Source organism: Mycteria americana, chromosome 4 (genome assembly GCF_035582795.1).
Source record: "Mycteria americana isolate JAX WOST 10 ecotype Jacksonville Zoo and Gardens chromosome 4, USCA_MyAme_1.0, whole genome shotgun sequence".
In the NCBI taxonomy this organism is placed as follows: domain Eukaryota; kingdom Metazoa; phylum Chordata; class Aves; order Ciconiiformes; family Ciconiidae; genus Mycteria; species Mycteria americana.
The window spans coordinates 38,723,078-38,746,949 of NC_134368.1; the positions used below are offsets into that span (position 1 = coordinate 38,723,078).

At 36.0% G+C, this 23,872-nt stretch overlaps 1 protein-coding gene across 1 annotated transcript in view; it reads right to left on the reverse strand.

The window, feature by feature from the left end:
- Positions 1-23,872, reverse strand: part of TENM3 (teneurin transmembrane protein 3) — a 502,889-nt gene that overhangs the window by 458,669 nt on the left and 20,348 nt on the right. Inside the window, exon 2 of the mRNA XM_075500260.1 lies at positions 22,316-22,367. The gene's annotated coding sequence lies outside the window, so the exon portion shown is untranslated. The remainder of the gene's footprint in view (positions 1-22,315; positions 22,368-23,872) is intronic.

A 23,872-nucleotide genomic window follows, 5' to 3' on the forward strand; every position in this document is an offset into this window, starting at 1 on the left:
TAATATCATCTTCAGCTATAGCATACTGGTACAGTACACGCTCAGAACTTACAGGACAAAGAGCTCCAGTGCTTAACAGGCATGTGTATTCATTCTGAGAGTCAAATACACACTGTAATATGTTATTATTCTGAATTATTAACTGTGGCCTTATATGATAACAAAGAACTTTGTTTCAGTAACGTCTCTTCAGACTTTGTGGTCTGAAAGTGACAACGTAAGGTCGGATGTTTACTACCTGAAAAATAAGTTTATTTTAAAAACCACTGGTATATCTAAACCAAAAAGAAAATATATTTAGATATCAGTAATGCAGCCCATATGCTTAAAAAACTTCCAGTTTGTTTACTATTAGTTTAGTCACATAAATGCTGCAGAACCAATCCCGAGTCCCACAGGAAATCCCATTAAAAGGAGTAGAAGTATATACATCTGTCAGGAAAATCTGTGTGGATAAGCATCTCAGACTGAATTCTTACTTTTGTAAATCACGGTGATCTTTGCATATGCAATGCTCTGCATTCCTGTCACTATAGCTAGGTAATTGAATTTACTAGCTAAACCCCTTGAATGTTCTCACAGAAATTCCCAAAGCAGGAATGGTAGTTCATCATATAATACCCAGTGTAAATCCATATAAAGTATGTGTTTAAACGTTAGATGTACTTTTGGGGAAAAAAAAACCCCAACCAAAAAACCAAACCCAAAATACTTTTCCATAAATGTCTATTAATAAATAAAAAAGTAGTGATATTCAGGGATCTCATACACCTGAGTAACTCTACACTAATAGAGAATAAACTCCAAAAGCTACCTCTCAATCCCAGTAACTGTATATAGGCAATTTTGGAGAAGAGCTCTGTGGGGATGAGAAAAGTGCTGGAGAAAAAAAAAAAAAAGAAAGGGAGAAAAGTATGAAACTATGTAATTAAAAGAAAAAAAATAAAAGAAAAGCCATTTGCTGAGATACACTGAATGGTGATTGTGGAAACAACATGATATCTGGATGGAAACCCACCAAAAGCAACCTGACAGTGCATGCAAAATGTGTCCCATTAAAAGAAAAAAGTAATATAATGTGTAAAAAGGAAATCATCATGTCAAACTTATTGCACTCCTCAATATTATAACTGTGGTCCTGAATAGTCTTTTTCTAAAAAGAAAAGTTCCATTGCTAAGAAAAATTAAGACAAGATTGAATGTTTAATTTTGGATAACAAAAAGGTGCCTAAAAGGCAGTTAGAAAATTAATAAAAAGAATTCATAGTTGGCGATGGCTTGATTTTCATAAATAATGGTGAAATAGTTTTCCTCTGTTAGAATATAGTAATTTAAAAGAGTTTTCATCTCTGTTTACTTTGTTCTAGTTATGCTAAAATTTTCTATTTATCCACTAATAATTTGAGCCTATCTCTAGTTTGTTATGTAATTTTCTTATTTTAATTCCATCCTTTATTTGAACACACATAGATGTTGCATATTTAAATTCCTACTTGTTTCACTGTTGCTTGTTGACAACAAATATTCTTCTTTAACTCATGTTGAATATGTTCAATATTCAATATTCTCATATCAGAAAGCCTAAGTTGATGATAATGTCTAGAAACTTTGGTAAAATTTTAGAAATTCCTATTGCAAAACAATAAAAAAGAAAAAACTGAAAATGTAAAAAGAGGAACAGCTTCTACTACCACACACAACAATGCAATATATGTGTAGAAAATAAACATTTCATAAGAATTAGCATTTCAATGTTTTGTAAACTAAAGTAATATATGCTTTTCATTATTTTAGTAAAATTAAAGAATGGGTTTACAGCAGTATCTTTAAAATTTCATATTGTTCAAGCTTGTTTAGGCATGGTAAATCATTTCAGCGTGATGAATGCCTATGCAGCAGAGACACTTATAGGTACTGCAATACTTCTTAAATTCAAAGCTAAGAGAAACAGATACTCTCATTATTATGTAAGCCATTATTAGAATTTACTCGTAAGAAATCTGACATACTATATGCTATTGCTTTAATATAAGCTATATATTAGAAAATATTTTTTTCTCTATTATGTGGGATTCACAGGAGCAAAAGCAATTGCATAACATGGTGAAAGCACAATGATTTATGGCATATATGCCAGTGAGGGTGAAGTGAAAGGTATTTTGACCTACACTCGGACAATCTAAAGGAAAAAGTAGTAAGCTAAAAGACCTTGGGAAATCCCATTAAAATATCTACAAACGTCTTTTGCAAAATGTTTTTAAAAGCAGTAACTATTTTTACTTGACAGCCACATAAGGAATTTTGAGTTTTAGAGCATGTTCCTTCATTGCATTAGTCCAGCTTTACATCAGGATAACCGCATTGATTTCACTGGAATTTTCAGCAGTGCTGAACTTAGCAGAGAGGCGGATAAGGACTGTAAGATACGTGGCATTCATCCCCAAGCGCGAGCAGCTTACAGCTAAAGTGAAAGGAATTTGATTACCTGTTACAGATGCTGGAATTTCAGAAAGCACTTCAGAGCCATAACATATAATTCTTTCCTTCTTCTCATTCGTTAAAAACAACCCCTTGCATTCAGATTGAAAGAAAAAAACCCTCCAAAATGATCATTCTCTCGAATAATTCTTCATGCTTTTATAGTACACTAGCGATTTGAAAGTTACTCTAGGTTTGGTCATCTTCTTATACTGTAATGGGCTTTCTAAGCTGGTCTGTGCTCCCAGAGACTTTTATCTTTCATTTACTTTTGATTGCGAAATTGATGGGATTTTATCTGTCTAAAGAGGGAAAACATATACAAATGTCTCAATTTTAAATGAAGGTGTTTCTGCCTTTACAAGAAGTAAACCTATGCTTATTTTCATAGGCTTCCCTGAAGCTGGTTTCAAGCTACCCACAAATGCCGAAGTATGTTATTTATAGTGTAGGGTGTTTATTTTTCGTTTGTTTGGCTGTTTGGTGGCGGGGTGTGTGTGTGTGAACACCAGCATCAAAACTAGCAGTTCTTTGCTCCACAGAAAAATTATTATTATTTATTTCAAATAGATATATTACCTTTGATAGAGTTTAAAACTAAGAAACTTAAATGAAGAACTTTAATAGTATCAAATATTTGGGGGAAAAAAGGACAATGCTTTTTGTTTCTTTGTCAGTAAGTCTTAATGTTAAACTCATCATCAGGGAGGAAACTTAAGAATGATTGCCATTAAGTTTAGAAGCTCTCCTTTCACAGAAGCCAAACTGACATAATTTTTTTACTCCAATCTTGATGTCAGCTCTAAACAATCAATGACGTCCTTTCTTTTTAGTAGACAAGCACTTAGAAGTATGAAATAGAAGTGGACAGGTCCTCTCATTTCATAAGATTATTATTTCTCTGAGGGTGGAAAAAGAATTTCATTTGTATGTTTGCTTTTCTCTTGTAGCGAGCAGTTAGAAACAAATGTGTGACACTATTTCCATCTGAAAAACAATTATTTTTCTAAGTAACGGTTGGGGAGAAGAATGCATTCTCAAGATGAAACTTGAGAAAAGGTGAAACTTCCTATTGGATACATCCAATTTTGAATGTTGCTGGAATGCCATCTTGATATTTTATTACAGTCATACCATCACTTTTTTTTTCCCTAGGGCTGAAAACTGTATCTTTCTTCTGCTGTCATCAACAACTCTTCTTACGCATTTGTGTGTTAGGTGACAGAGATGACTCCTCTATGGTGCTGACACTGATTTTTCCCAGGAAAAGGTGTTCAGATGGTGGTTCTGTCCTCTGTGGAGGACAGAAAGCCAAAGGATTTTTGGAAGCCAAAGGATTGAGTGGTATCCTACGTGATTTTCTTCATTTCAATGAAGCAAAGCCAGCAAATGCCTAAAGCCCCAAACCCCGCAAATTGCAAAAATTTCTGCTGTTCACTGTCCAGAAGTTCTTCTCTTGAAACAGTCCCATGTGCTGCTAGAAGTGAGAATGCTACTGAATGTACATGATGTTATCTGACAAATTTCTCATAGATACTCAAAGATCTGCCTATTGTTTTCAAATACAAATTACTATGTCATAAGCTGAAACCACACAAAGTTTCTTTAACCATTGTATTTTCAATAAACCTTGAATCTGTAGGAGGGATTGTAATAAGTTTGCCAGTTATACTAGTGAAGTATTTTTATCCCTTTATTTTAAATTCAAACAAAAATAATTGAAAGATTATTCCAGTAAAATAACATAGACACTCAGAAAACATGATCTTAAATGTTATATCTTACTATAAAATCTAGGCATGTAAAAGAATCTTTGTGAAGTAGCGTAACGGTACATAAACCAGTAATACACCTTTTGCAATTTTAAGGGATATCAGCATACCTGAAATACATGTCTATGGACATATACATATTGCATGCTACTTTATCCTCTCAAGCCTTTCCCCCCAGAAAATTCTGTAAAGGAGGAGAAACGGATACATTTTATCCATGTATTCTAGTTGGGACAATACTGATTTTTTAAGTAACAAATATGAAGGATATAAACAAGCACCAACACAAAACTCTCCTCATCATTGGGTATAACTATTCAGAGTATTGCACATTAGTAAATAATTCATCCTTTGATCTTGTTCATTGGCTTTTTATCTGACTCATGCTAAACCTGTCAACTGCTATGTGTCTAAGAAAATACCATCATATGCATTCACTAGTATAACAGGACAGACTGAAATGAGTAGTTTTAGATAATTTAATTAGGTTGTAGGTTTGTTAATGTAATTCAGTAAGTATGTGAACTTTTAACTTGTGTTAACTCAATTTCCTCTTGCTTTCATTTACCATTTGTTGGGGACATTACACTGATTAGCCAAAGCCCTTCCAGCTCTTAATGTTCTCAATAAATTCTGGTTTAAATTGACTGTCACTTTCTCACTATAATAAAGCAGGTATTTGACATCTCAGAAGGAACCAGACTAGTGTCTATTACATTTTCTTGAAGAAAATTTTTCCAGTTCCACAAAATCAACAGAAGTACAGTTATACTAAAGATTGCAATGGGTAGCCATAGCAGGTAGGGAGGCTGGACAAGTACATGCTCAGACAGTTTCACAATTCTGATTCTTTTGGGAATTAAAATGATGCTGTGTGCCTTTTGTTTGACAAGCTAAATAACACTATATTCATATTTAATTGTTTTGTTACTGAGTTATTAGCAGTGTCTGAACTCACTGAGAAAAACCAAAATATCCAGCTTGTCAGCAATATATATCCACTGTGCTGAGATACAAATGCAACAGCAGTGTTCTTTTTCTGTTAGGTTCAAAGATTAGTGTGGGCCAAGTGCCTCGAAAGCCAATCTGCTAAACTGCAAAATGGCACACTAAAAATTCTGCAAATTTATGTATAAAAATTCTCCAAAGTCTTTTCTATCTTTTTTTTTTTTTTCAGATTCAAGCAATTCTAAGATATATTCATAACGTATTTGGTCAAGTAAAGATCAGGAATGACATATGGGCTAGAAAAGGAGGAGATTCATAGCCCTAAGTCTCTCAGTTCCTTATAATACTATATATTCACATCACAGACATGTATCTCACAAATATCTGTATTTTGCAATCATGGCCTACGCAGTGCTCAAAATGTGTAGGCAAATAATAATGTGTTAGACTAGCATTTTTTGGAGAACAAATTCTGCCTTCATATGAACTCTGCATACAGGATTTTTTTCCCCCGCTATGGTATTTTTTTTTCTTTCTATTTTGGCTCCCTCTCTCTAGACTTCCTTGAGCTCCAGCACGTCATGATCAGGTTTTCCCCCACATTTCGTCACTTGTGGCCCTCTTAATTAATCTCTGATTTATTTTCCAAAACAACATGTTTTGAAAAGTGAGTATCCTGTCCATCCTTCTTGGTAACTAGATGTGCTTGGTAATGCCAACTTAAAATTTCCTAAGTCTCTTGCTTTGGATTCTCCATGGATTGAGATGAAAAACATAGCTACCTCGTGCAACAAATCCTTCCTCTACATTTTATATTGCCTTATGTTTTTATATTGCCTTATTTATTTAGATATTAATCAAGTGTCAGAAAAATAGGAGCCTCCAGTTAAATGTGTATATTCGGGCCTAGGTTCTTAGGACCCTAGTGTTCTAAAATACTGATATAAATGGGAAATCTTGAGTTTTAAGCACTTTTCAAATATCAACTCTACTATAAAGGGTTTGAATATGGATTTAGATCCTAAACTCAGGTTGCTACTTTATTTTTAATTTTGCCCTGCCCTAGTTTTGCCTCTTAATATTTTTTTCTTGAAACAGTACTTCGACTTTGGCAGTTTCTGAATCATTCTTATACCATTATCCATTCCCCATTAAAAAAAAAAAAATTCCTGCCCTCCCACAAAAAATGTTTTTATATTCAGTATTTTTATAGTTCCAGGTTTATTTGTTTTTATGTGAGCCATTTTTCTTTCACACCAGTACAAAAGGAGCTGCCTTCTGACATCTATCTTCTTTCATTCTTAGCTTCATCAATAATAAAACTCGTAATATTCTGTATGAATAAAATGCAACAAAAAGAAATGGTCTTGTATTGTGTCTCTTTCTCCTTTTTCTGTAGTTCATTGCATCATACAGCTCTAAACCAAAACCAGTATTTATCCAAAGATTTTGATATTAAGTAGCTGAAATCTCACAGAATAATTATACAAAGAAGGAAAACACTGTTTTACATTAGACTTGTAAAATAAATTCACAACATTGACTTAATTTGCACATATATTTTCATAATAGTAGACTTTTCTTTGGGAACATACAAGTCTTCTAACTATCTGCCTGCTGTATTATTGTAATAGAGCAAAGGAGAGTTAGACTCTGTAAATGCTTCAGAATGCTGTATTTGTGTATTGAAGTATTTAGCACAAGAAGGAAATAAGTAGATAAAGGAGATTTACCTGCAAATGCAAAGAAGGAATTGCATTAATGTGAGCTGGCTGCCTAGCTGGGATTTTTTACTTGTATTGAAACTTTCATTCTGGCAGGATTCTCAGGCTCAGAGCATATATAAAAATATAACTTTTTTTTAATTAGGTCAAATTTTGGGTGTGTTAAAGTTTGACAGCATCCCTTAAGCGTCCTTATTTATTTATTTATTTAAATCCTCCAGGATTAGGCAGAGAGCAGAATTTTTACTTGCTATATATTTTTAAGGGAACTCTGGAAAATCAATTCTAAAATTGCTTGGAAACAGGAAAAATGCATCACATTTAAAACTGATAATTGCATTAATGTAATTAAGCTACTGCTTATTCTGCTTTTCCATTTTCCATCATGGTCAGGCCTGTCATTTCTATTGTAGCCAGAAATAAATTGGCCTATCAATAAATCCTATATTTTCATTCTCAGAATATGCACTGCAATAGAAGAGGACTCAAAGTTGTTTTTTGGCCATTAGTATGTCATTTGTTTACCTGGGTGGTCCATTTTATCTCCAACTCCGAGTGTAATTTTCCATAACCTGATGTACTTTTAAAGGATGAAAATTACTTTTCCTGTAAACCAAGCAAGCAATAAAGTATGTAACATCTGTAAAATGATTCAAAAGTAGTTAGTTGCCTACAGGTATACTTCCCACAATTTCCCAACAATCAGTGACAAAGAGGATGGGGATGGGAGGCTTTCTGTTCCTGGTGACCCCGAAGTCTGGGGTCTGCCCAAGGAGACCTTAATAACTGTAGGGATTCAGACTGATTTCTGAGGACAGAGTTCTGATGCAAAGACACCAGCACTGATCAGTGTGGAGGGGACAGGACTTGCTTTACCATAGGAACTAGGTGTGAGGCTTTGGGAAGAAACAACAACCAGCAAACAAAAAACCCTACATAACCTGTAAGTGAAAATGTCATACTTCAGCTTGGATGACATGAAATTCATAAATACAATGTTTATTAAAGAGGAAAGTGCTATTCCTGCACAAATTAAAAACTAAATTATTTAATCCTAAGAGGCATCAAGTTTTGCACCAAGAATGACTCAGCGGCTTTCCTGGTTATACGCAAGCAGAAATATATAATTAGAGTTATTAGAAACAGTAGAGAAAATTAGAATCATGCACGAGGTGAAGGATATGCTTGAAATACTGCTGCATACAAACCTGACTCATCTTTCACTGTGAAAATGCTGTTAACAGAGTATACCTGGCAAGTCTACAGCTATTCCTGTATCAAGCAAAACGATAACAGCACTGCACAACACCGCCCCTGAGCTTGTGAACAATGCTGTCAAAGAACTGTCCTTCCCTTTATAGCTTCCAGTGGGGTTTGAATGGGTATTTTTTATATATATAAGATAGAGTATACACCTCCTTAGATACTTTGAGGCAAATCTTGATGATAAATCTACCAGACAGAAATTACATAAGTGTAACACACATTTCTTAAAAGTAGAGTGCAACATACTGTTTAACAACACCAATCTGTCTGTGAACAAGGAGGCAGGGGGAGAACAAGCTCTTTCCTCAGGTTATAAGGAAAGCAAGCTTCTTTCAAAAATTCAAGTAATTTTGTCATGTCTGCACAATACCTATGGCATGGGAAGGGAACTATGATCTATCAGGTCAGTTTCAAGACAGTTCCATCTTGTCTTTCAAAAAATGATGGACTTACTATTACAATGCTCTAACATATTTGTATATGTAGCTGGCTTCTGCTATGCTTCCTCTTACCCTCCTGACATTTCAAGAGTTCTCTGCCAGATCTTACAAATGCTCTCCACTAAAAATAACTGCTGACATTTGCAAGTGGCATGCACTAATCACATTCAGAATAGGAATTTTTTACATACACTTATTTGTGTTCTATATTTTTGTAAACCCTGGCTCTGTTGTAAAAAAAGTAACGGTGTCAAATACATTCCATAGCTGCATTAAAAAAACAAGTTAAGTTATTATAACTGAAATATTTTGACACTAATATATTACGTGGGGTTTTGAGTTGCCTTTTTTTTTCTTTTTTTTTCTTTTTTTTTTTTCTCCAATAATCGCTTGCCTATCCAGTTTCCAGTGAGGGAAAGCAATGGCAGTCTGCCTTATTACATGAACAACTCAATCTCTAAAGGAGAGAATCAGGCACACTGCGTAACACAAACCCGGCTCCTCCTGAAAACTGGCTCCACCCCTCTGTCAAAGGGGAACAGAGGCTCATAAATTCATATACCTCGTTCATCATTTAAACTTCACCCTTGGGCTTCAGAAGCCACTCACTTCTTATAGTTTCTTCACCTACTCTGACTACGATGCTGCTGTAGGAGCTCTGTCCATAGCTGTTTGTGGCTCTAACCAATTGCCACACCCAGGAACTGGGGAGAGTGTTTTTCCATTAAACCCAGATTGGTTTCAGCTTGGCTTGGTTTGGCTCTTTTTGTCTTGCAACATCATGGAAGTGCAGAAACTTTTTTTTTTTTTTTTAAATGGCTTTTAAAGAGTATGGCTGTTAACTAGTCACTAGGAGGCTGAGGCCCATGCTCACTATGAATAAAATTCCAGTTGGTTTGCTCCCAGAACTGGGAGTTTTCTTGCATTCTCCTGGTGGACCCTAGCCTTTCACATCAGGGATGTGAAGTCTTTGCTAGCCATAGCACCCAGTTTGTACCTTCTTTACCTGCCATGGAGGAGAAAGAGGGAGTGTTCAAATCACTGACAGGCTGACTGATGACACTATGCATTTGCCATGGGATTTTATGGTGGGAGTCCTGTAACCCCCTGCACAGACCCCACTTAATGTTTGGTACATTAAGTTAATAAACTTCTGACCTGCTGTTCAAATCCATCTCTGTTTTCATCTCAGTCTTCTGTATATCTTAATCAATGTTTCAGTCACAAATATTATGAACAAGATTCACAAATATTGTATGTAAAAACTTAAACACTGAAATTAAAAAATCATGAAGATGTCTCTATAAATGTTTGAACAAATCTGCATAACATTTGTAAAAGAAAACCTACATTTTTTTCCTTGCAAAGACCTTTTAATTCTCCTTTAATCACAGGCAACTCAGAAACCTGAGGTCATATAACCACACCAATAGTAAGGTGAACAGGGAAGACATCCAGTGTCATCTGACAGGAAAATTCCTACTCCAGGTAATACAAGGAGGCCACAAGCTGTCAGGCACTGGTGGGGTATATTTGGTCAACAACACAATGACTAGTCTGTTTATGTAATAACTGATTGTCTGTCTTAGCCCAGAGGGAGAGGCAGCGTACCTGAACTACAGGTGACTTATGAGAAAGATACAAATATTTTACCCCTTTCCCCCCAGCCCGTTGTGTTGGTTCTCGCATGGCTCTGCCACTGCTGCGGCATCTGACTGTCTAATATTCTACTGAAATCATACAATTGTCAGTACATATTCAGAAGAGCTGAGAACTGATTGATAATAATGTTCTTCCTCCTTTTTTTTATCAGGTGACTATAGAAGACATGAAAAAGGAATGTCTACATTTGTTGCATTCTTCTGATAAACATTTTCTCTTTACCACATTAAACAAAAAAGAAACCTTATTATTACCTTTGTCTTAAGTTAGAGTTCCTGAATCATAATATCGCATTCACTGCAGAACATATATCAATTATCAGTTGAGGTTCTGAAAAGTGAATGAATTAGCACATTCTCAAACAGAGATATTTTCCCAGTGATTCATACACCTTACCTAGCTTCCTCTTCCGTAAATTTAGGATACAGACCTTCCTTCCAAGCTACGCTCCTTTAAGAGAAAAGATATGGGCTGCTCAATCATGTAAATAAGATGTCTCATTGCTGTCTGTTATTTGAAAGTGTTAAGAACTACCATAAAAAAAGAAATCTGTCACAAAGAGTTAAGCTGGAGGTGAAAATTTTTATGAAGTCTGGAACATAAGAGACACCATTTCATTTTTATATCAGATACTGTCTGTTCCGTACCAACAAAGTTTCACATAAACGTAGCTAAAATGCAAAGCAATTTCAGTTGAGTTCAAACTGGAAGAATCTTCTTGATGGAGCTTATCTCAAAATCATTTGAAGTCCAAAGTGTCTATGCAAAACCATTAATCTCAGAATGTGTCTAAACACTATCCTGGAGACAGGCTGCAATTTACAGTTCTCCATGACAGGCAAATCACTGGTAGAGCCCTGTCATTTAACCCCGATGATTTCTTCAGTAGGCATGGCAAGAAAGGTTTTCATACTGCCCTGTCACAGAAGGGCTATGGAATATGTCAACACTGTATAACTTTACATAAAAATTAAAGCAACGTGCGGGTATTTCAGTCATGAAAAAAGATCAGCAAGGTGGGCTTTCAGATCAGTGTCATTGACAAAAACTTGCTACATGAAGTATAAAGAGAGCTTTTGCATTTTTAGGGGAAAATTCATGGGAAAAAGATGTTTTTCTTGTGCATCAGCTTTTTGCTCTACATACTTCAAATGTAAGATCGAGCTCTCTAGTTTTATATAAGCCCACAGTATGATTTCAATCTCCAGTTACCTAATGGTGCATGCTTGCTAGAAGTACAGGACACTGGAGCAATGGTCATGCTTATCTGCCCAATACACACAAATCTTGTCAAAATCCTGAAGGGCCCAGCTGGCTAAAATTTGGATTATGCTTATTTAAAGAGGACACTCATTGGACTTACAGTTTAAATGCCTCTATGTTTAATATGTGTTTCACCGTCACAAATCAAAGTCTATGTAACCTAGCGCCCATCTTAAAGTTTACAGGTATTGCAACACATTTTATATACATTTTTTCAGTTGCTTTCATGCACATCTATTTAGAAACTGTTTAGTAAAATACAGTAAGCTAAACTGATATTTGTTTAACTTTTTTGCACCTGGTACATTACATTTTCCTTTGAAAAATTTGTTTCAGGGTACATTACTGAGAAGTCATATTCCACACCTGCCATCATTGCAACCTTTTCTGTGCAGTGTGCAAAGTAATTATGTTCACATTATGTACAGCTCTTTGTGTAAAACTGTGTTCCTGGAACATTGTTTAACAGATAGCACTTCTGGGTGGTGATAGAAATGAAATGCCAGACACACACACGTGGAGTTGCCCAAAAGTCATCTGGTGCTTCCTAACTTTACTTGCCCTGATCTTCCTGCAGAAAGACTTTAACCATTTTTGAGGGATATGCGGGAAAGTTATGGCATTGTATTTTCCTTGCAGGTCAAAAGAACTGGCAGTGACTTATTGATAAAGGAAACCCAGGGGAAAAAAAGAAGGCATTCCTGTACTCTCAGGAAACTGGGCAGCCTGGCCTCAAGAGTGGCTGTAGTTACAGCCAAAGAGACAGACTGAATGTGTCCTAAAAACCATGCACTCCTTACACAAGTAGAAACTGGTGAAAGAATCAAGGAATAAACCAAGGTAATGGAAGGCAGGAAGAAGAGACGAGACCTTTAGCTATACTCCAATGTCTGCAACTTTCAAATGTATGTTTTGATTTTTCTTCTTTACTACCCGTAAACATTCACAATCACAGACCTGGCCATCAACACGTCAGCACCTGCATTTCCTGTATCAGCACCCTGGAAAATCCTACTGAACTACAAGATTCACCACCTTCTACTCAAGCCTTGTCAGATGCTAACAAAAACTAAATAATTCTAAGATTTCTTTAGATTTAAACAAATGAAGCGTTGCCCACATGCTCACAAATGTCAGTATGGCTTGACTCATTTTCTAACAATTCCATATTTCTCTCATATGTCAGGGGGACACATATGGCAATGGAGCTCCTATTAGCAATGGTCTTTGGGAACTCTCCAAGACTGATGAACTCTGCCCCAATTATGAGTGTAAAAACAGACGAAGGACTTAATCCAAAACCCATGAAAGCAACAATGGCACCAGCGGGGGGACTGGAGTCAATGTGTTTGAATGCCGTATCTGGGTTTGGTAAACAGAGCAAACTATTTGAAGGCAGGCTAGATAAGGAATAACCTGCATTTTGTAGGCACATTTTTAAACTGCAGTGGCAGTGATAAGCACATAAAAAACCTCCCATTATGAATTCATTTGCATCTGCTCATTCAAAATTAGTTATCCTTGATGAGTGATAATAGTGTATTTTATGCTGGTTTTGAGGTGCATTAAGCTATGTTAGAGGGACTGATAGCACTTGTTAAATGACATGGCTTACAGAAGGTAGCTATTAGCATTTCTGTGCACTTGTTTAATCCAGATACCTCAACGTTGATTATCAACACCTCAGCACACTCCAGTTCTGAGCCTTCCCTATGAAAAAGCACTTAGTTTTGCTGGACTCTGACAGAGTCTGTAGTGATTCACTAACCTGGACAAATGCCCATTAGGGCCAGGGCCTCTAAATTCTTTTCATTTTGGTTTTGTAGCCTGTAACTCCTGAGTTCTATCCTTCCATTTTTCACAGCTTCAGGTTTTCTGTGTGCATGAAAATCCCCACCTTAACCTTAAATTATTCTGTCCTTCTGGTGTTCACTGACAGTCTCTGAGGCTTGGGCTTTATTCTCCTTCAGGGTTCATTCTTCTTCTAAATACTCATCATCCATTGCATTCTATAAAGAGAGTTCCCAGCAGTAGTTTTTAAAATAAAAGATAAAATGTTCAGTATCTGAACATTTAAGGCTCTAGTGTCAGTACCTGGAATGCCTCCTGTTGACAATGATGGTTATCACTGGGGGCAACTGAAATCTGTTCATTCTGAACTGTCTTCAGAAATCAGCCTTATCTGATTGTTCTTTCAGATCAAAAGAAATAGGAAGACAAAGTAAGCTGTGCATATTCTTTCACTCTGCCCTTTGTTGTTAAAAAAGGAGGAATCCCACTAGGACCCATAAACCACTTTTAGATATCACTAATCTTTGCTATGGATTTCTATTTTTTCCATTTATTGCCAGCTGACTTATTAGAGTTTGATATTTTAATGACATAGAGCATCACTGTTAGGAATTATTGTGAAAAACATATAACAAAATCTAGATAGACAAAAGAGCATTTATTGCTCGAACGGAAATGACATGTAATTCTCAGCATTTACAGATGAGATTAGACCTTTTTTTCCACATGATAGATATGTACTCAGTAATAGGAATATTTGCAAAGTCTCCAAAAGCACACCTGGAGCTCCTGGACTCAGGCACAGTTACCACATCTTTTAGATATTTGTGGAAGGTAGCTTGCATTGCCTCTTACATCAGGTTCAGTCTCGGGGACGAAATACATAACTACCTTTGTCAACTGTGTAGTGAGCAGACTAGAGGAATACTATACTTCAGTTTTTAATTTTTTTTTTTTTTTTAAATCAGCATAGTTAATATTGTTGCTGACAAAAGGGATGTGAAATACTATGTATCAAAGTTTCACTGAAAAAAACGAATTGGAATTGGACTTGGACTGTGTATGGTACACCTCAGGCCTCACATTCAGCTTCACATGTGCTGGAGTTGAAATTTTTGGAGACTTTCCCAAAACTCGGTAGGACCCTGTTAAGGATCCCTACTTTTATATAAACAGTATGACCCATGTGATTGATAACAAGTGAATAAATGAAGCATATATTTTACACTGTTTTATAGTCTCTGACACAGCTATTATCAAGTGAATTAAAATTTTAACATGGAGCCTGTATCTTACATCTGTTTTCCACATCTGGATTTTGGTACTTACTATTAATTTATATACTGCTGAACAATTCTTGGGAAGTCCATGTATAACCAGCCAGCTCCCTGTTTTCTACTGAGTTCCACCTGGTTCATTGACTTGTGTCATTCAAATAATCTGTCCTTGTTTTGTTTTTTCCCGTTAAAAGACAACCAGGTCACTGACCATCTTACTGACACCCATAAAGCTTCTGTGCACCTTTCTGCCTGTCTTACTATAATGTTAAAATGAGTTTTGTGAACAACATAATTTGTACAGTAGCCTCAAGCATCCTGAGGCAGTGCACAGCCTCTTCTTGAAATCTGTGAGATGCTGGAGGAAAGGATATGGGTGAGAACTGAACCTGAGACCAGTTTGCCATGAGTGCAGAAGTGTAGCATGCATGAAAATGTCCCTTTCTATTGCTATTAACTGAAGAAAATGTCTCAAACCTCTTCAAAACCCCATCAGAGCAAATCTGGAGGTCAAATCTCCATTTCAGGAAACTCTACCCCTTTCTATAGAGATCGTAAAGTCTACCTCAAACCAGCAAAAACTCAAATGTTGTTTCTTGTTGTTGTGGTTTAACCCCAGCCAGCAACCAAGCACCACACAGCCACTCGCTCACCCTCCCCCCCGGTGGGATGGGACAGAGAATCTGAACAGCAAAAGTAAGAAAACTTGTGGGTTGAGATAAGAACAGTTTAATAATTGAAATTAAAAACAAATTGTAATGAAAAGGAAAACAATGAGAGAGAGAGAGAGAAACAAAACCCAGGAAGAAAAAAGAAAAAAGTAATGCAATCGCTCACCATCCGCTGACCAATGCCCAGCCAGCCCCTGAGCAGCAGCCACTGCCCCCCAGCCAACTCCCCCCAGTTTCTATCCTGAGCATGACAGCATATGGGATGGAACAGCCCTTTGGCCAGTTTGGGTCCGCTGTCCTGGCTGTGCCCCCTCCCAGCTTCTTGTGCACCTGGTAGAGCATGGGAAGCTGAAAAGTCCTTGACTTAGTATAAACACTGCTTAGTAACAACTAAAACGTCAGTGTGTTATCACATTATTCTCATGCTAGATCCAAAACTCAGCACTATACCTAGGAAGAAAATTAACTCTACCCCAGCTGAAACCAGGACACTTACTTTACACAAAACATGCAGAAATCACAATTTTTAAACACAAAGGCAGAATGCTGGAATAAAAATAATCAAGTTCTTTGTTCTTTCAGCAAAAATTCTCACTGACAAATTGAGCTATACTAGCTTCTAGTTCAGCTTGAAGTACCAGCTTCAGGTTTTCCTGGTTTCTATGCTTCCTGACCTGTGTCCCTTTGACTATTCAGGTTAGATGGATTTGGTAGACTAAATATAAAAATCACAGTACAAAAATCTATCACAAATTAGCCTTAAAAAGTAGTTCAAAGGACCATAACAAACCACAAGAAAGGGTTTTTAGCCTCTTGACGGGAAATAACAAAATGCTTTTTGAAACAATAGTTCAGTGGCTCAAAAATAATTGAGCATCTTAAAATAACTGGGCTGCAATACTTGTGGCAACTCAAAGCATCAGCTGGACTACTTTTAGACATGTTATTACCATGCTGCAAAAGTGAAACTGACTGTCAACATTATTTAACATTTTGCTTAAGAAACCAACAAAATCTTCAATCTTTTTCTTTCTTTTTTGGCATGCAAGTGATAAACAGTATGAGCAAAAGAAAATGGAAAAAAAAAGGAAAAAAAAAAAAGGAGACTTATTAAAGGAAAAAAACCCTGCTCTTTTTTATCTAATGAACTACTCAAAACACCCACACCCTAATTAGTTCAAGCCGTATTCATAATATCTGACAAAACCCAGTTTCTATTTCATTGTAAACATTTTTCCTGAAAAAAGAACTTGGTTTTCTACATAGAAAGTAAAACATTACTATTCTACCATCCAGTTAGTATAAAATTTTTACAGACCAGCAATGACAGTATCTTCTAGAATTTATCACCTGGAATATTTACTCTCTGATCGTGGATTGAACAACACCTCTGTTAATATCAACAAGCTGTAGAACTAAAAGCAAGTTTTGCCAAAGAGTAAAGGGTCCTAAAAGACAGCACTGAAAATCCTGGATTGTACCAATGTAGCATGTCCCTAGGCACAGTGTGTTTCCCATTGCTCCCACTGTTCCAAGGGAATCTATGATTTTGCCTGTTATGTCTGCAAATGCTCCAAAGGATAATCCTACCAATAAAGACAGAAATGATTCCTAAGGACAAAGGTAAGTTTTCATGTTTTCAGATTAAAAAAAAATAATTATAGAATCATAGAATCACAGAATCATTTAGCTTGGAAAAGACCCTTAAGATCATCGAGTCCAACTGTTAACAACACTACCAAGTCCACCACTAAACCATGTCCCTAAGCGCCACGTCTACAACGTATGTATTTCTGAGAACACTTCATACTGAGTCACTTGATAACCTGTATGCGTTAGGTCAGCCCTGCCTAGATGAAACAGAGCAGAAACTCTATAGCTACCATCTCTTGCTTGTGGCTGTGGTAGTAGGTTGTGCTGAGGCTCAAGAGTAAGGGTTAACTTCCACTTTCTGTTGGAATCCCAAGAGGTTCAGGATCTTGCTCATGTGGCAGAATAGCAATGTGGCAGAATAGGAAATCAACAATACGATGTTGATTGTGATGATAACAGACTAAAATTTAACAGCTTTAATATCTTCATTGGCTTCAGAGGTTGAATTCATAAATTAATACATCTCATAAGAGAGGTTTTAAACAGGGGGTGTACACTGGGGGTACACCGAATTCCTGATGACTAAGAATGTTAGAGACGGAGAAATTTCCCTTGATAAGCATAGCAGAAAATTGTGGAATTTTACCAGCAGAGGAGAATCCTGGCCCTAATCCATCCTTCCAGAACTATTTACACAAAGCACTGGGCCAAATAGTGATCCTTCCTCCTTATGCCATTTTGTGGCTGGTCTTTAGGGCTACCGCTCAGAAGTGAGATACGTGGTTTCGAGAAGAACCTAGAAACAGAAGTTTTTCCAATTTCAAGGAAACCATTTTCTAAAGACAGGAACTAGCACCATCCTTGGATTTTGAATGGAAAAAGTGAGAAGTAGTCTGTACAGAAAGGCAATTAAATCCAGGAATTCTGGCCTGTGACTCCCAGGCTAACTTGATTTGCAGCTCAGGACTTCAGACAGGGACCTCAGTTTTGATGGCAGAGAAGATTTCAAACTCATCTTCGCCACTGTCTACTGGTGGCTAAAGTATTTTTTTTGAGAACTCATTTCTCAGATTTACAACTAACATGTCAAACAGTGCAATATTGTGTAAAGATGCTAGAAGTGTCTGCAAATATAAAAACATCCATCCAGTAACACAGGTCTCCATAACTGACTGACTGATTGCCATTAGAAGACGACAGTTCAGTGATTGAGTATGATACCTTTTCATTCTGTTGAGGACAACTTGAAAAAATATTTCAACTGGCATGCCTCTCTAGAGCTCATACATACAGGTAGCCCAAAAAAGATTTGATAGTAATGTGGAGGAATCATACCAGTATTTAAACAGTAATCATAAAGATGCATAACTGTAAAAAAAAAAAAAAAAAAAAAAAAGACAAAAAAAGTGTAGCACCAGGGAGGTGGGCCTACTATCAGCTGGGAATTCAGCTCTGATTCCTGTATCAACAATACAAGGACTCGAGATGCTGTGACATTTAGTGCGTAGACAGAGTTAAGTTACAGCAGGAGAGACTAAGTCACTATAATCCCTACATACTAAATGAAAAATTCCATGGATGTCCAAAAATATATACAACACAGCGGAAGCCATAAGCTCTTTGTATTGGGATGAGAACACGGCAGTCTTACTGACACTCAACACTCACATACATTGTCATGAAAGGAAAAGGAATAAGCAAAAAAGAAAAAACAGTTGTGGCAGTAATAACTTCTGCCACAAAACTGTATCATCAGGACATCTATTAAATATAGAAACCTCTACTAAAATACCAACCTTTAACACAGTGTACAACACCATTTGACTGTCACGAATACAAATTGAAGCAAAATGCTAGCATTTAAGCCACAGAAGACAAGTTGAAAATAAATGATCATTAAAAATGTAATGATAAAAGTTGTGAGGAAAGACCTTCATCTACCACCAAAATTAATAAGTTTTTTACAGGTTATTGGTTTTAGCTTATTGTTTACACTAGTAAATAGTCATAAGATAATGATCTGGAAGAACAGGGATTTAAAAGTATTTAAAAATTGCTTGCAATAGAGACCCTCTTGACACCAGGACCATTTGTTTTTTTGATAGCTATAGTTGAGATCTACTGAGGACTTAACACTGTTGCAAACTGTTGACAACTGTAGGAACACAGACCTACGGAGAACAATGCTACAGGGCTTACTTGGTAAATGAAACAGACCTGGAAGTCATTATGGGGAATACCAAAAAAACCCGAAGAAGAACCAGATGCATCACCACCGGAGTCCTACTGCACCAGCAGCAGCAGGAGTACTGACCGGTTGGTTGCATCTTTCAGGACACACAATGTTTGAATAGCGTACCAACCTTGGGAGTCATCTGAAAATACTGCCTATTCATGGCTTCAGGTATACTGATGTAGAACAGAGGAGTTCAATTAAGTGACTGCATTAAAAAAAAAAAAAAAAGAACAAACCAAAACGCAGAACAACTGTATATATCCGACGCTCGTTTTGTGTAAGAAAAGTACAATCCATCTTTCATATGAATATTTGTGAGATCAGGTATGTGAGCATTTACTTAGCACAACATGCCAATCAGATGGAAGATACAAAGGTCTGTTCTTATTCAGAGATCATAAAGAATTTAAAAAATTAGCTTTTGGAAATAAATGCCGAAGCTACTTTAGTATTAAGATGTATGTCTGTATGAACATTAATAAGAACTGGAAAGATCTGTTACTGTATTAATTGATCTTGATTATTGCTGTCCCCATGTGCTCTGAATTGTTCCCTTTCCCGAGAAGGATTAGAGTACAGTAAGGTACAGGTGAATTAGTGAAAGCTGCAGTAGTGGAAATTTAAAGTTGTAAAATCAAACTGGTAGAATTACTGGCTTCCCTTAGCCTGTAATGGCTAAATGGGCAATGGAAGATAACATCTTACATTGCTTAGTTTTACAATCACACACTAGTTTCAGCTCGTAAGTCTTATCCAGGGATACATTTGTGTTTCTACATAAAAGCATATCCAAACAGCAGCAGGTACAGATATTACAAAAACAGCCTTTCAGTTTCTCTCCCATAGGTACACTACAAAACACACATTCATGTTGGCTATTTTGGTTTAAATGCTTAGTCCGGGGTAAAGGAGGAGCACCTTTCAAATAGCTGAAAAGAATTTGAAGAACTGTCCCCGTGCCCCAAGTTTGACATGTTTTATTAGAGTAGGATTCATACATCCCTTCCAAAGTGGAAAATGGACTAAATTAAATGCTAAAAAAGCAGAGAAGCAGCAACAGTGTATTTCAGTAGCATAGACATTGCCTTTGTATGTGTGTTGCAAGAAATAGCTAACCAATAAATGTTGTAAGGTACTCAGCTGAATACCAAAATTATATATACAACCTAGAATAAATGATATATACCCACAATTCCCTACAGGTACTTTTTTATTCTAAAATGAGCATAATATAATCTAATAGTTCTCAGTCAGAAACCACATTTGATTAAAACCAAAATAAATATAAGAACATATCTGTAAATGTATTTAAAACTATCTGTAAAAATGGTATTCTGGACATTTTTACTGCTTATTTCTCTTATGTCCACAATGAGTGCAAAGTAAGATTAACTTTTTTGATTTTTGCTAGGAAAATCACATCCAGAATCTACAAAGCTTTGTCATTAAAAGCTGCTATGTCTACCAATGCAAGTCCTAAGCCACGTTCTGAAAATCAAACAATAAAGATGACTAATACTGCATAGAGGAAGTACATGGAAATTTTCCGTTCCTGCTAGACCTTTATTTCAGTATTAATTAATTAATCCTTAAAAAAAAAAATTAAATATAGACCTTATTATCCCCTGCAGGAGACAAGTTAAAGTGCTATAGAGGGCTACTGAAGAAGGCCATAGTGGTCAGTTGTGTTGTATGAAACATTAGAACTGCAAATATCTTTTTTAGGTAGTATCTCTTACATTCACAATTCCCATGAGTGAGATACCCTACCCCTCCTTACTTACACTGTCCCTTTGTCAGATTCAAGAAAAAAATGTATTACTCAGCAATTACAGAACACATTTAAATTAAATACGACAACATAGCTAGGAAATGAGAAAGGGATAAAAGCCGGTAAAAAAAGTCTGTAATGAAGACTCTAGTTCTGGTGACTAAGTGATACAGTATCTAAAGCCTTTTCCAGGTTATTGAGATTTTTATTCTTTTACATGGAGAGAGAGCAAGAGGGGGGAGGGGGGGAAGAAGAATCTGTGGTCTGTAAATGATCAGCACAAAAAATAAATTATGGTCAAGTAACTGAACTTTTCTGATGTGTAAATTGAATCATTCCCACACGCTGGTGTTTTATAATTAAAAGACCCTTTTCACTGTGGGAAATTTTACTGAATTTTGTATTAAAAGAAGAAACAAACCATCAATCAGGAGGAGGTAGGGGAACTCAAAGAGCTCAACCCATTAAACTTGAAGAGTGTAGTCGAATACTGAATGACTTGCTCTAGGAAACTGTAGCTCTTTTAAGGCAGGATACTGTACAAACATTAATGAGCAGAATGCGTATCTGATCGCTGTTCTAAAATCTTTTGTAGTCATATAGAAGAACACACTTTCCATTTGGTGTCACAAGATGCAGAATATGGTTTTAAATGAACCCTTTTTGTGAGGTTCACAAGCTTTAAATTACTTGACTTTGGTTACCATTGAGAAAAATCACTGAGCTAAAACCAAAGGGGGAAAAAAAAAACCCCAGGTACTTGTTCAGTTCAGTACAGTTGCTATGTAAGTACTGATCAGACAGATTAAGGTTTGCTCACAGCCAGCTCGCTGCCAAATACAAACAATTCTGAGTGGGCACCAACAGCTGCTATTTCAGAGCTCTGGTACCTTATGTGCTTTCAGCTGAGTTGAGGTCACGGCTACAAATGACATTTGCAAATTATTAATCTGAAGACGCCATCATTAAAAAACATCACAATATGGCATACGTAGGCAACAGTAGTTTCTTGTGGAAACATGAGAACTCTCACAAGAGATTTAATAGTTCATTTTGAGAATATAATTATTTATTCAATTATGTTCTATACTTGATAAGTCTGGTAACGGTAGAGAATGTATCACCCTGGATCTCCCTTCTTGGATAAAATACATACATCTGTTAAAGTTAATGCTACATGAATTTATCTCATTTTATATTTTGACCTACACTGTTATTGCAACAATGGTAAATTAGATACAGCAGCATAAATTATTGATAGCGGGTAAGTCAGTAGAACATTGTATATTGAGCACATACTGGTCTATTGTAATTTTGTAGTTTGCTCTGTTCTGTCAGTTAGACAACTGTGTGTAATTTAAAAAGCACCAATGCAATATACGGGTCCCACCAGAGCTTGAGGCTGTAGGATGTTTCATCTTACCTTCAGCTTTCTATGTGGTGTTATGCTGGTGGGTCTCCGATGATCCAGGAATCTGCAATGAGAATAGATTATGAAGAATTTGGTCATCAAACATCTTTTTATTTTTTAAATGTTTTATTATTACAAAATACCGCAGTAACTTCAAAAATCAAAACACTAGATGATATTTGTTTTCTGTACCATTATTTTCCTCTTTGCATTGTGATATACAATGTGTTCATAAACTGTGTATCTTTCCTAAAGTCTAAATGAGATGCAGATTATCTGTAATAAAATATTTATTATAGCTGCTGCTGGATTGACATGTTACTACACTGTAAAATGCAATTTTATTTGTTTGAACCATATGGAAGTGTTGATTGTATGTTGAATACTAAATGTAAAAATGGCATTTTGGAGATCCATGTTCATTGTACTTCATTTACTTTCACATTTGGTTCCTTCAGGTCACGCATGAAAACGTTCTTTCCTTTCTGCTACTGTGGAAAACCGATCTTGTGTCCCGAGAATTTAATACAAAATTTAAGAGAAAGTTCTTCCTAGCTTTAGCACAGATGATATGAATTTTCAATTGCAGCTTAGCAATTTTGTTGATGTATGCACCAGCAAATATATTATAAATCCCCCTGCCACAGCTTTGCAAAGCCAATGCATTCAACAATAATAAACATAAAACATATGGAAAAGATAATGATTATTTTTTAAAGAAACATAACTCTAATGGCACTTAGAATATATACAAAGAGTTATTTTCAGCCAGTATTTTTCATAAGTATTACAAGCTTACAGTGTTCTGAAGTTAACTATAAAATGATTTTCTGTTTTAACAATCAGGAATTTGGGAGTATTTCACATATAAAGACTGAGCACTAATAAATTAAATAGATACGTGGAATAAAGCCTTTGCCAATAACAATAGTATCTGAAAATCATGTTTCATTCTTATCTTTCTTACATTCCAATAATGTTCACATTGCACTGTCTGCCAAAAAGGGAAGGAAAAAAAAAAGTACAGTATGTCTTGAACTGCACAACAATTTTTTGTTTCTAGAACTCCTCTTCAAACAAGAATCCAAACAGCCTACACAATTTTTCTCTGAGCCTTTAATAATGCTGTGATTTTGCAAGTGATAATAATAACTTATGATGATGGATCAAATGTGAAAAAAATGTTCACTTCCTGTACTTGTGTAAATACTTTTTTCCCATGACAAAATGTTTTCATTTCACTGTGCTTTCAGCATTTAAAAACATGTAGTGTGAAGGAGCATATCACCAGTATTTTTTTTTTATTTCAAGCAAAATAGGTGAAGTGTAAAAGCTTTCTGGGAATTTTTTCTTTTTAAAAGGTAGGCATTGGACTGACTGATCAAAGAATCAGAAGAAGGGGTATCAATATGATCCAAATAATGGTAGTGTACTTGTTTAGCTTGGGATAGAGTTAATTTTCTTCATAGTAGCTTGTATGGTGCTATGTTTTGGATTTGTGACCAAATCAGTGTTGGTAACACAGGGATATTTTAGCTGTTGCTGAGCAGTGCTTGCACAGCACCATGG